Here is a 13,558-nt window from a genome sequence, read left to right as displayed (position 1 = left end):
AGCACTTAAATGTATATGCCGATTCATCAATACATTTATATATATATATTTTTCCCACTACAGATCCAGATTAATTTTATTTCTTTGAAAATCTACTTGCCCTTAGAAGCTGAAATTTAATGTACCTGAAGATCGGAACGTTTGTCACGCAACGAAAATGAAAAAATTCATGTAATTCGACTACTTAAGGGGTAGTCTGGTGGTCAGAGTAGCCCAAGATTTTTGGCTGACTTACCAACATCTTTATACGAACATTTCAAAAATCTAGTTATCCAGTAGATTTTTTACTTTCCAATTTTTGTTTTTTTTCCGTTGCTCAAAAAACGTTCCGATCTTTAGGTACACAGAAAAAAAGGATTTCTTGGCGCAAAAAATTTTTACTTGACCCAAGAAATTTTTCTGTATTATAAAGTGAAAATAATACTTTTCTTGGGGTGAGAAAAAAATTTCTCGGAACAAGTAAAAAATTTTTTAGGCTAGAAAAAAATTCTTGAGCCGAGAAAAATTTTTGTCTTCAATGCATAATACAAAATATTTCTTGCGCCAAGAAATTCTTTTTTTCTGTGTACATGAAATTTATAAGGTCGATTATGAGAATTTTTATTACATTTTAAAATATTAATTTAGTTGGGAAATTTTGATGAAGTTTTTCCGCGAGTCTGTATTATGAATTTATTTTAATTAACGCGTATATTATATTTTAAACAAGTAAAGTAATTTAACAGACAATAAATTGAATTATAATTAATTGAGTGAGTGGATTGTCACTGTGAGCGGTGAATACAATTCTTAAACGTAAATTGAATTACCTGAGAAATGTACTTTACTACCTGAGAGTTTTATCGTTTTCTGTAAATTTAATTTTGTCAACAAGGAAACCCGTCTTTTCTTCAATCTGACAATGCCAGATTCTGTTGATTAATATATAAATAATAACTATTGTTATTTGACAACGCTTCGTTTATTTTTGTCTTTAATAATAATGAAGTAGTAATTTAATTTTGAAAAAAATTTGGAAAATCCAAAAGTGCACGCCTCGAACGCTCATGTTATGTTTTTTTTTAAAAGTTAAATTTCGAATAAAATTGAATATCCCGCTCTTTTCCCATAGAAATTTCCATGGTAAATATACGGTAACAAAAGTAAAAAAAAAAATAAATAAGGAGAACATTCCTAATGAAAAATGGCGGCAGTGTGTGTTTGTTTACATCTAAGATTGCCGGTTTTAACCGTAATGATTTATTTTTAAAAAAACGAGAAGGCCTACAGTAGTGATTTGCGAAAGGAACCTTCTTTGCTTATTTCTGAAAATTTTGAAAAAAAAATTAAGTAGTTTCGTCAAGTCGTTCTCGAGATATCCGTACCACGCCGTTTTTTTTAACCACAGACTAATGGACGTCCACGATAAATTTTTTTTAATGAACTTTTTTTTATATTAATACATATTAGACAAATTAAAAAAAGTATCAGGATTATTTATTAGTGTTTCAGCTTTATATTGATGTGCTTTTCATAATGTGTAAGAGTAATAGAAAAAAAATATATGCACTTTAATGAGTGGAAATCGTGTGACCTTGACAGGTCGGTTATAAAGCACAACCTCTCCGCTTCGCTTCCGAGGCGTGCAAAATCTAAAAAAAGGTCTAATCTGTAGACCAGCCTCAAAACTTTGATGCACTAGCATTTTTCTAAAAGATTTGATCAAGATCGTCGTCTAAGAAATTCTATCGAAAATGGAGACTCATGTCTTCGGACTCATGGGTCGTCAAAACGACGCGTTAGTTTTTTATCAGGGTCGTTCTCAAAAAATCTATAGAAATTAATCGTTAATTTTTTGGACTAATTTAAAAAATGGCCGAAATTTCCAAACTTAAAGGTTCAATTTTGCCCATCTTAGGACTTGATCAAGCCGCCCTGCAATAATTTTCAAACTTTAATTGCGATCTGATAAGAACTGTACGCGCTATCGATATAAGGCGCTTTTTATCCCACAGAGATAATTTGAAACATATTATAGCAAAATTTCATATAAGCCGCGCTCTGAAGGCAAATACGATACTTGGATCTTTATAAAATCTAATAGAAAGTCACTCAGCCATAAGAGCAGGAACATAATAAATTGTTGTTAGATTCCGTAAATTAAATTTCCTCGGCTGAAAAGAACAAGAAAGTTGTTCTAGTACGCGATCTTTAAAATCAAGGACTAGTCAATTTTATCCGTTGAAGAGAAAAGTTGGATAGAAGTAAAAGCTCTGGAGAGAAGTTGATGCCGTCAGTTTAAGAATCGTTCGTTCGCTCGGTCGTTTGTTGAGAAAACTTGAGAGTCGAATATATATAAGTGGATAGCTATTAATCGTGAGTAGTTAAAGCTCGTCTATTAGTTTTACCTGCAAGCCTTAGGCATCGCCATCACCATCACCATCTACAACTACAGCCAAGTAAAACCTTAAAAGTTAAACCACTAAAATCCGTAGTCAAATGAAAATTCGTTTCTCATTCTCTTTATCAGACTACTTGACTACCAAGTTTTATTTATTTATTCCATAAACTTCATTACTTTTATTTAAAATGAAAAAAAAAACTTTACCGAGTTTCGAAATTAAATAATTTATTTTAAGTAAGACCAGTAATTTACAAATGGGATTGCACTGTTGTATTTAATTTAAGTTTTCCACCAGTTAACTGAATTTTTATTGACTAAAAATCTGGCTGTTAAGTTTTACACCGACGCATTTTGTTAATTAGCATTATTCCGGCTGAGTAGTTTGCTTTCGGGAACAAAGAAATACAAGACCAAAATAAACGTTTAAATTAAATTGATACTCCCGATAAATAAGCTTACTTAGTATTACCTTAATACACGGAAAGAAAATTATGGGAAGTTTTGCTATGCAATATGGGAATGGTTCCCATAATGGTATAGGAATAGTACCTATACTACTATAGGGATGGTTCCCATATATTATGGGAACCATCCCCATAATAGTATGAGAATAGTTCCCATAATAGTATGAGAATGGTTCCCATAATGATATGGGAATGGTTCCCATACCATTATGGGAATGGTTCCCATAATATTATGAGAACCATTCCCATATCATTATAGGAACCATTCCCATACTATTATGGGAATGGTTCCCATATTGGTATAGGAACTATTCCTATAATATTATGGGAACCATTCCCATAATGTTATGGGAACCATCCCTATAATATCATGAAATTTTTTTTTTGCACAACAGTGTAGAAATTTGCCAAAATTTGAATTTTCTTGAATGTTTTGTGCTGACAAATAAATTCTTGTTAAAAATTTGAATGTTTTTTCGCCAAATACGATTTTTTTTTTCAATGTTTGAATTTTTGTTTTTATGTTTAATAATGTTTCTGTATATTGTAGAAGTGATTACCACACTTCTTTAAAATAATTTGTTCATGATAATATGGGAATAATTCCCATAATATTATAGGAATGGTTCCTATAATAGTATGGGAACTATTCCCATAATATTATGGGAATGATTCCCATAATGGTATACGAACCATTCCAATTGCATTATGGTAATCATTCCCATAATATTATGGGAATAGTTCCCATACTATTATAGGAACCATTCCCATAATATTATGGGAATGGTTCCTATAATTTATGGGAATGGTTCCTATAATATTATAGAAAGTATTCCTATAAATTATAGGAACCATTCCTATAATTATAGGAATCATTCCTATAGTGTTATGGGTATCATTCCCATAATTATAGGAACTATTCCTATAATTATGGGAAACATTCCTATAATTATAGGAACCATTCCTATAGTGTTATAGGTATCATTCCCATAATTATAGGAACATTCCCATAATTATAGGAACTATTCCTATAATTATGGGAAACATTCCTATAATTATAAGAACCGCTCCCATAATTTATGGTCGTAATTCCTATGATGGTATAGGAAAAAATTTCACAAAATTATGGGAACCGCTGCCATAATTTTCTTTCCGTGTAGTTTTACTTTACAGCGGAAAAAATAACACAATTAATTTTTCAGATAAAGATTAAGATTAAAATTAAATAAACTCGGGAACTCGAGACGGGTGAGCGAAAATTCCTTTGGATTTTTCTCAAGGTAACAAATTAAGCTGAGCTGGAATTTAAAAATCTTAAGCCGATTACATTCAGATAAGTCTTACACCCGCTAGTGAGTTGTCGGACATGATTGATTCAATAAAAGTTATCGAGGTTTTTGTTCGCGATATAAAAAGGATGATTTATTGAAATCACAAATTCGTTAGCAATTTATTCATTCCACTGACTAATGGAGTTTTATGATTTTTAAAAATAATTTATTGACTTGAATTTTTTAAACAGAAACTGGATTACGCGCAAATAATTACTGCAAAAAATTTCCGAGTGAAATATGAGGAATAAAAATTATTCATACTCTAATAAATAGTTTATTTATGATTTCGTATAAACGTTTTTTTATTAAAAATAAATTTATTTAAACATCAAAACTCTGTAATCAGAGTGGATGAGGATTAAAATAAAATCTAGGGATTATTTTTAAACTCCGGAACTTCGAGTGACGTAAATTCGGATTACAAATTCCCTCGGATTTTTTTGCAATATTTTGTTAATACTTTAGAGTAATGATAAAAATTTAACGTTTTTTGCTAAATGAAGGATTTAAAATTTATAGGTACTTATATATTGATGAAGTAATTAGTGTCATTATCACATTTCAATTTAATAGATTGATTGTGTTTAATCTAACTCGATGTATAGATAGACAGAGAGAAAGATATATGTATATATATAGATAACCCACACATGACGAGTGGCGAACTAACGATCTCACAGTAGAGCTTGACCACCCACTTAGTACGCGCTATGCCCACAACTAACACTCGAACAGCTAAAATTCATCGGGTATTGAAACTCTGATGATCGATCGATAAACTATCGGAATATAATTGTACGGTACTCGAAAACGTACGTGACAATCAATGATTGTGAATTATATAGATTTCAGAAATTTCACTTCTCTCTTCTGCCCGAGACATGCATTGTTATTTTTTAGTAGATATATAGGGAAGGGTGGGGCAGAGCGGCCCCCCTAAGCCAATTATTATTTTTTGTGGCTTTCAACCACAAGATCACTTTATTTTAGTCCTATTTCGAACAAATTTATGGACATTTTGCCAAAATTCTGAAAAAAAAAAAATTTTCTTTTGTGGGGCAGAGCGGCCCCCCTCCAAAAAGTGATAAAAAAATTTTTTTTTTCGTTTTTTTTTTTTTTAAATTGTTTTCATCATTAAGGATGTATTTCTTTCTCTTGACAACTATTTTCGGTTTTATATTACTCGAAAAAAATTTTTTAAAGTGTAATAAATCGTTCACTCTCGATTACCTTTATTACTAATTGTTATTTAATAAAAAAAAAAAATCAATTCTATAGTTTTACTTTCTTTCAAAAATTTATCAACTAAAAAAAAAATTTAATTTTTATAAATTTTTAGTGACTAAATTTGCCTCTTACATAGAGAAACGGCCGAAAAATATGAAAAAATAAATTTTTTCGGAAGTTTCGGCTGGCCCATTTTGCCCCAGGTGTTATGCGTAGGGCTAGAAATGTGGAATTATAATAATTTTTCTTTAATTTGACGATAAAAAACGAAAAAATCACTTTTTCAAAATTTTGGGCTTGTCCATTTTGCCCCAAATGTCATGCGTAGGGGTAAAAATGCGCAAACATATCGGATTTATAGTAATTAGTCGAAAAAAAAAATTTTTTTTTGATCAAAATTTCAGGGGGACCGCTCTGCCCCACCCTCCCCTACATCTATAGGGGAGGGGGTACCCCATTTTGCTCGCAAAAAACATGGAACTTTTTTTTTTAACGGCCCGAGTCGAAATTTAAATCGTAGATCGAACGTACAAGACGTTGAAAACGTAATTTCAACCTTTGAAGACGGAAATAGTCGTAAAACGTATTTTAGACGTAGTTGACGTACGAAAACGTAAATAAGACTTGCGTAATCGTAAATCGTAGACACAACCTTTCAAAACTGGCAATAAAACAATTAAGCTACATCGGAAATTTTTTTGTCTACAAGCTTCTAGGTAGTCCGTAAGACCCGAAAAAACCCTAGAAACTGGGCATCAGTACACGGAAAGAAATTTTCTTTAAAAATTACCTTTAAATTCACTGTAATCGTGGGACAAATAGCACGACCTAATCATTTATCGGTAAGTGAGATAATTTTTAACTTTTTTTCAACAAATTTTACCGTAGTCTACTGTAAATTTTAATTGGGTTTCGGTAAATTTTATGAAGTCTAACCTCAAAATAAATAAATTTTTCCGTAATTTTTAATTTGAAAATGGTAATAAATAAAAGCGCCGCATTATGTCCCACGATTACAGTGAATTTAACGGTAATTTTTAACGAAAATTTCTTTCCGTGTATAGGGGAGGGAGGACCCCATTTTGCTCGCAAAAAACATGGAACTTTTTTTTTAACGGCAGCTGAAAATTTTTTCTAGTCATTTCGAAAATCATTAAAGAAAAACGATTTAACGTATTTCCCGAAAACAATATTTTCTTAAGTACCCGTTTTGCCCCTCCCCCATCCGATATGTATATTTATGTATAAATGGGTTGGACATTAAAAGGCAGTATTTTTCATGAGAGCACGTGGACCAATGGCCGAAAAAGTATAATGCGACAGAGAATTGTGTAGTAAAGCTGTGCAAAGTAATTATGCAAATCTAAATCGACCGCGCGATGCGTGATAAGACCACTGAGTTTAATATTCCAGGCACTTAATTCTTGGGATTATAATGTGTCTGATTAAGATCGGCAATTTATTATGTTGCTAATTTTTTATTCATATAAATTCTGTGTCATTAAACATAAGGATTAATTAATCTACTTGTGGTTCGGTATTCTAAATATAAATTATTGCAATTAAATAATTCAAATTAGTTTTTAAAATTTCAGACGCTAAATTTATTAAGGTTATCGCAGTTATAAGAAGCGCTACATTCCGTCTATATATAATTATATAAATTTTTGAACCGATCTTATTTTTGGAAGCTACTCGACGAAATTCAAAACTATATTAAAGTTTTGTAGTATGACGGCAATAGATCGCTAATAAAATATGAAAGATCTTTTCGTAAAAAGAAGTTACTTACCGATTATTAAATAAAATTTCCACCATAGGTAATTTATTATTCAAACAGAAATTAATGAAAAACTGAATCAAATGAAAGAAAATGCAGTATAATATTAGGAAAAAATTATTTATAAATTTTTTATCACGATAAAGTTTAAAATGTAGGAGAGACCGGGGCAAGACGGCCCACCTGGGGCAAGAAGGCCCACCTCAAAAATTAACCAAAATTTTTTTTTTCTTGTTTTCTTTTGATTATCACAAATTTAGATTATTTACTCATTTTTAGCCCGATACGTGAAACTTGGGGCAAAATGAACCACTCAAAAATTCTAAAAGAAAATGTATTTCATAGTATTATAACCTAGTCATGATTAATTTAATAGAAATATCATTTTTTGGTTAATTATATGGATTTGGATTAAAATAGAGCATTTGAAAAAGTTAAAAAAACCAATAATCAATTTTCTACAGAAGTGAAAAAATGACTCGTATTATATCAAAAAAGGTTATTTCGAGTAATATTAAAGTAAATTCAGTTGTTAAAGAGAAAAATATAAACATTTGTTACGCGGGAAATTTTTTTACAATTAAAAAAAAAAAATTTTTTTTTTTCATTTTTTTTCGGAGGGGGCCGTCTTGCCCCAAAAAAAAAAAATTTTTTTTCAGGAGCTTCACCAAAATTTTGGTGAATTGAGTTCAAGTTGGACAAGAGTAAATCGACTTGATGGTTAAAAGCCACAAATAATAATAACCGGCTTAGGTGGGCCGTCTTGCCCCGGTCTCCCCTAAACTGTAAAAAATTTTTGGTGTGAGAATGATCCCAGAGGACTTTACACGGTCTGCTTGGTGTGAACTTTTCATACGATATGAGTGTGTTCTTTCACACCGGCAGTGTTGAGTATTTTAATACCAAATCATTCACACAAGACCGCGGACTCAAAATTTTTTATGGAGTAATGAAAAATAACAGATTGCATTGATTTCATACCCGCCGTCATATAATTGTCGGTTATGGCCGAATATGAATATTAAGTCTAACAGTTGTGTTGTGTTGTGTTGTGTTATATGATTAAAGATAGTACCGAAATACTGAAATACTTTGACCTAGTGTAGAACAAACTATAATAGTGGAACTAAAAGCTTCGATACTAGTATCCCCTTTATATATAGTTAAGTCCACTGACGATAACAAGCGCACTGCTCGTGCTATCCGATACCATAAATATGATTGAGTTATGTCATATCCTAACTTTAACAACGCCTAGTTCCTTTTCCTCCTGTTAATTAGATAATTTTATCATTAATGTCGTATCACAAATATTTCAGATTGTCTAGTGACCTCAACTAAACTGAGCTACGCTTTAACTTACGGTCAAACTCGTATGCATTTAATGCTCCCGATCTCAAATATAAAATACTATTTAGATCCTAGATCGTGACTTGATTCACACGTCGTGTTTTAGTTCGTTATAACTTTTAATCAACGCTACACATCTGTTCACGTGTGAATTAATTATTGCTTTTATTTTAATTATTTAATATCGGGATTTATATTCTATATAACTAATAGTCTCGTAGTCTATTTAATAAAATTTGATTGGTAGAACAATAATATATTGAGAATACATTTTTGAAATTAGAAAAATTAAGCCGAGAAATTCGGTCATCGAAATTTTGATGAAAATTTTAAGCATTTCCTTTAAATTCCATGCATGGACGATAACTATTTTTGGGAAGAGTCTGAGGATACGAAATTTTTTCGAGTTATACAAAAAATGAGTCGAGAAATTTTTTTGGGGAGCAAATTTTCCAAGTAACATGTAGTAAATTTGCCACCTTTTTGATTAAGCTCAGAAAATTTGCCATGGAATGGTTTGAAAATTCATTTTTGGAAAAAAATGCACAAATGGAAATTTCCAATTTACTACTGCATAGTTCATGAAATAGAAATGAGCGATTTCCAAATGGAATCCAACACGGAAAGAAAATTATGGCAGCGGTTCCCATAATTTTGTGAAATTTTTTCCTATACCATCATAGGAATTACGACCATAAATTATGGGAGCGGTTCCTATAATTATAGGAATGTTTCCCATAATTATAGGAATAGTTCCTATGATTATGGGAATGATACCCATAACACTATAGGAATGGTTCCTATAATTATAGGAATGGTTCCTATAATTTATAAGAATACTTTCTATAATATTATGGGAATGATTCCCATAATGCAATTGGAATGGTTCGTATACCATTATGGGAATCATTCCCATAATATCATGGGAATAGTTCCCATACTATTATAGGAACCATTCCTATAATATTATGGGAATGGTTCCCATATTACCATGAAAAAATAAATTTAAAGAAGTGTGGTAATCACTTCTACAATACACAGAAATATTATTAAACATAAAAACAAAATTTCAAACATTGAAAAAAAAAATCGTATTTGGCAAAAAAACATTAAAATTTTTAACAAGAATTTTTTGTCAACACAAAACATTCAAGAAAATTCAAATTTTGGGAAATTTCTACACTATTGTGCAAAAAAAAAATTTTATGATATTATAGGGATGGTTCCCATAACATTATGGGAATAGTTCCCATAATATTATAGGAATAGTTCCTATACCAATATGGCAACCATTCCTATAATAGTATGGGAATGACTCCCATACCATTATGGGAGTGGTTCCCATAATGGTATGGGAACCATTCCCATATCATTATGGGAACCATTCCCATAATGGTATGGGAACTATTCTCATACTATTATGGGGATGGTTCCCACAATGCATAGCAAAACTTCCCATATATTTCTTTCCGTGAACTCTCTAAACATGAATTAGTGAAAAAAAGTGAATATTCATTTATTCTAAGTGTCAACCGAACCACTTTTTGATATTTGTGGTTCGGTTTGCACTTGAAATTAGTGAATATTCACTTATTTTCACTAATTAATGTTTAGAGAATGCTTCCAAATTTAATTCCCAAAGCACAGATAGCATGAAATTTTTTTTTATAAAACCAAAAACACTTTTGATCATAAAAACGAAATTAATTATTAGCATGAAAAATAAAATAAAGTTGAACTCATGTATTTTAAACTAAAAGAATACTAATTAAAACTAAACTCTCGTTAAATTTAATGATTTCAAGTTTATAAGTGAATTCTCTTTGATAACAAGATACAAAATAATATAAATTGAAAGTAACATAAAATAAAAATAAAAATGAAAATCGTTCGTTTCACGAAGTAAGTTGGAATCTGTATCGATTGGCCGGGCAGTTTGTATGCAAATTTAAATAGTAAAAGTAACGAAATATATATATGTATATCCATTTGGAGTTTACATGTGTGTATATATTGTGAAGAGTAAAAAAATAAAAGATAGACAAGGTGGTAAAATAGAGAGCCAATAAAACAGCGATTCGTTGGATTGTTCTGTCTCGTTTAGACAACTGAACTAGGTCACTTTCATCTAATACTAGTTTCAAAGTACCTTTTATCTTTTTTACACTTTTTTTTATGAGCCTAAAACACTCATCAAATAATTCATCACTTTCCACGGTTCAATTTTACAAATTTTGAGTAAAAAACTAAGATATTCTCCAAATTTGAAGCCTTCATTTCAATTTGATTGACTTTTTACCCTCAAGTGATTGACTAATAACCGAAAAAAATGAATGAAATCGAAATGTCAAACATTGAAATTGATTGATAGAGTCTAGACACTGAACTGCAAAGTAGAATATTTAATTAAAATGACTACACGGAAAAAAAATTATGGCAGCGGTTCCCATAATTTTATGAAATTTTTTCCTATACCATCATAGGAATTACGACCATAAATTATGGGAGCGGTTCCTATAACTATAGGAATGTTTTCCATAATTATAGGAATAGTTCCTATAATTATGGGAATGATACCCATAACACTATAGGAATGGTTCCTATAATTATAGGAATACTTTCTATAATTTATAGGAATACTTTCTATAATATTATGGGAATCATTCCTATAATTTATGGAAATGGTTCCTATAATTTATAGGAACCATTCCCATAAATTATAGGAACCATTCCCATAAATTATAGGTACCATTCCCATAATATTATGGGAATGGTTCCTATAATATTATGGGAATGATTCCCATAATGCAATTGGAATGGTTAGTATACCATTATGGGAATCATTCCCATAATATTATGGGAATAGTTCCTATACTATTATAGGAACCATTCCTATAATATTATGGGAATGGTTCCCATATTATCATGAAAAAATTAATTTAAAGAAGTGTGGCAATCACTTCTACAATACACAGAAATATTATTAAACATAAAAACAAAAATTCAAACATTGAAAAAAAAATCGTATTTGGCAAAAAAACACTAAAATTTTTAACAAGAATTTTTTGTCAGTACAAAACATTCAAGAAAATTCAAATTTTGGGAAATTTCTACACTATTCTGCAAAAAAAAAATTTTATGATATTATAGGGATGGTTCCCATAACATTATGGGAATAGTTCCCATAATATTATAGGAATAGTTCCTATACCAATATGGGAACCATTCCCATAATAGTATGGGAATGATTCCGATACCATTATGGGAATGATTCCGATACCATTATGGGAACCATTCCCATAATGATATGGGAACTATTCTCATACTATTATGGGGATGGTTCCCATAATATATGGGAACCATCTCTATAGTAGTATAGGTACTATTCCCATACTATTATGGGAACCATTCCCATACTATTATGGGAACTATTCCCATAATGCATAGCAAAACTTCCCATAATTGTCTTTCCGTGTATTTATAAATAAATAAATAAAATGAAATATATCCGAGGGTGAACATAAGGAAAAGTTAACTATCGCATAAGCTCTCGTGTATGTTATTGAGGATTAGATCTTGCGATAAGCTACTAAGACCTCAAATACCTATTTAATTACTAGTATGAATAAATTAACATAGTAAACAAATACGCCGAGGGGATTCGTTGAACCGAAAAAATACGACACGGAGTTTAAAAATAAACGTTTTAGATTAAATGGTTTAATCGATCGAAATAATTGTTTCCTTTTTTTTGCGAGCAATTGTCCCCGGTAATTGCTCAAAATGGTACTTAGTCCGCGACACAATTGATCGGCATTTGGTTGTGTTCAATAGCTTTTGAAATGATGGCACACACGTGCGACTTGTATTTTTATTTATATGACGTACGTGATCACGCATGGCGATTGATATATCAACAGCAGTATTGTACGTGTGTGCATGACAATTAATAACGTTCCTTGAGTGACATTGCGTTGGAATAAATAAATGCCGCTGATATATATTTTTGAAATTGTCCATTTTAAAAATACGTCAGCGTAAATTTGAACAATGCCATTAATATTATTATTGTTTTTGTTTATTCAATTGTGAAAATTTTTTTGCAAAGAAAAGTAATTATAAGTTAGTTTCAAAAGAGTTAATGGAACAAGAGCTTAAAAAGTTTAGCTGAATTTGTTGAAATAAATATTACTGCGCATGAAGTTGTGAGCAAGCAATTATTCCAAGTCTTCCTTGGAGTAAATTTTACACCAAAGGGGGTAAATAAATACCCGTATGAAAAAACAATATATGGTTAAAATATATAAAATCATATATGTTTGCAACAAAACAATATATGATATATTATATTGTATATTATAAAAAATCATATAGAGATTTTCGCCGATTTAATATAAAATTATATACAGTAGTAAATATATGTATTCCATATATGAAACTTATATGCTTTTTATATTTTAAGCTATATATAAATTTACATTTACATTATAATATATTGTATTGATATATTTTCTTTTATATTAAAAAAATATAAAATTTTTATATGAAATGAAATATATGGTAGCATATAATTTATATTATATATGGCACCATATATTTTCTTTGTTATATTTAAGCATATAATTTATTCGGTGTATGTATATGTATATTGGGATATTATATATTCGCATCAAATTAACTAATTTTGAAAATTTAAACTGCAATTTAAAGAGTAGGGGAGGGTGGGGCAGAGCGGCCTCCCTAAGCCAATTATTATTTTTTGTGGCTTTCAGCCATAAGATCACTTTACTTTTGTCCTATTTCGAACAAATTTATGGACATTTTGCCAAAATTCTAAAAAAAAATTTTTTTTTTTTGTGGGGCAGAGCAGCCCCCCTCCAAAAAATAGTAAAAAAATTTTTTTTTTCGTTTTTTTTTTTTTTTTTTAATTGTTTTCATCATTAAGAATGTATTTCTTTCTCTTGACAACTATTTTTGGTTTTATATTACTCGAAAAAAATTTTTTAAAGTGTAATAAATC

At 30.2% G+C, this 13,558-nt stretch overlaps 1 protein-coding gene across 5 annotated transcripts in view; it reads right to left on the bottom strand.

Annotated features, from left to right (window-relative positions):
* The window catches only part of LOC130669657 (neural cell adhesion molecule 2-like), a 55,209-nt gene that overhangs the window by 30,205 nt on the left and 11,446 nt on the right, over window positions 1-13,558 (bottom strand). The window contains exons 1-2 of one of the 5 annotated variants that reach the window (XM_057472672.1): window positions 8,170-8,309; window positions 7,201-7,262 (exon numbers count right to left, since the gene is read on the bottom strand). The exons of 2 other annotated variants lie outside the window; for them this stretch is intronic. The gene's annotated coding sequence lies outside the window, so the exon portion shown is untranslated. Of the gene's footprint in view, window positions 1-7,200; window positions 7,263-8,169; window positions 8,310-13,558 lie in introns of those variants that run through there. 2 more of the 5 variants (XM_057472675.1, XM_057472676.1) reach the window with 2 other exon arrangements.

The sequence above is a fragment of the Microplitis mediator genome, chromosome 6, assembly GCF_029852145.1.
Source record: "Microplitis mediator isolate UGA2020A chromosome 6, iyMicMedi2.1, whole genome shotgun sequence".
NCBI lineage: Eukaryota > Metazoa > Arthropoda > Insecta > Hymenoptera > Braconidae > Microplitis > Microplitis mediator.
Note: the sequence above shows the minus strand (reverse complement) of the source record. Positions and strands in the feature narration are given on the sequence as shown.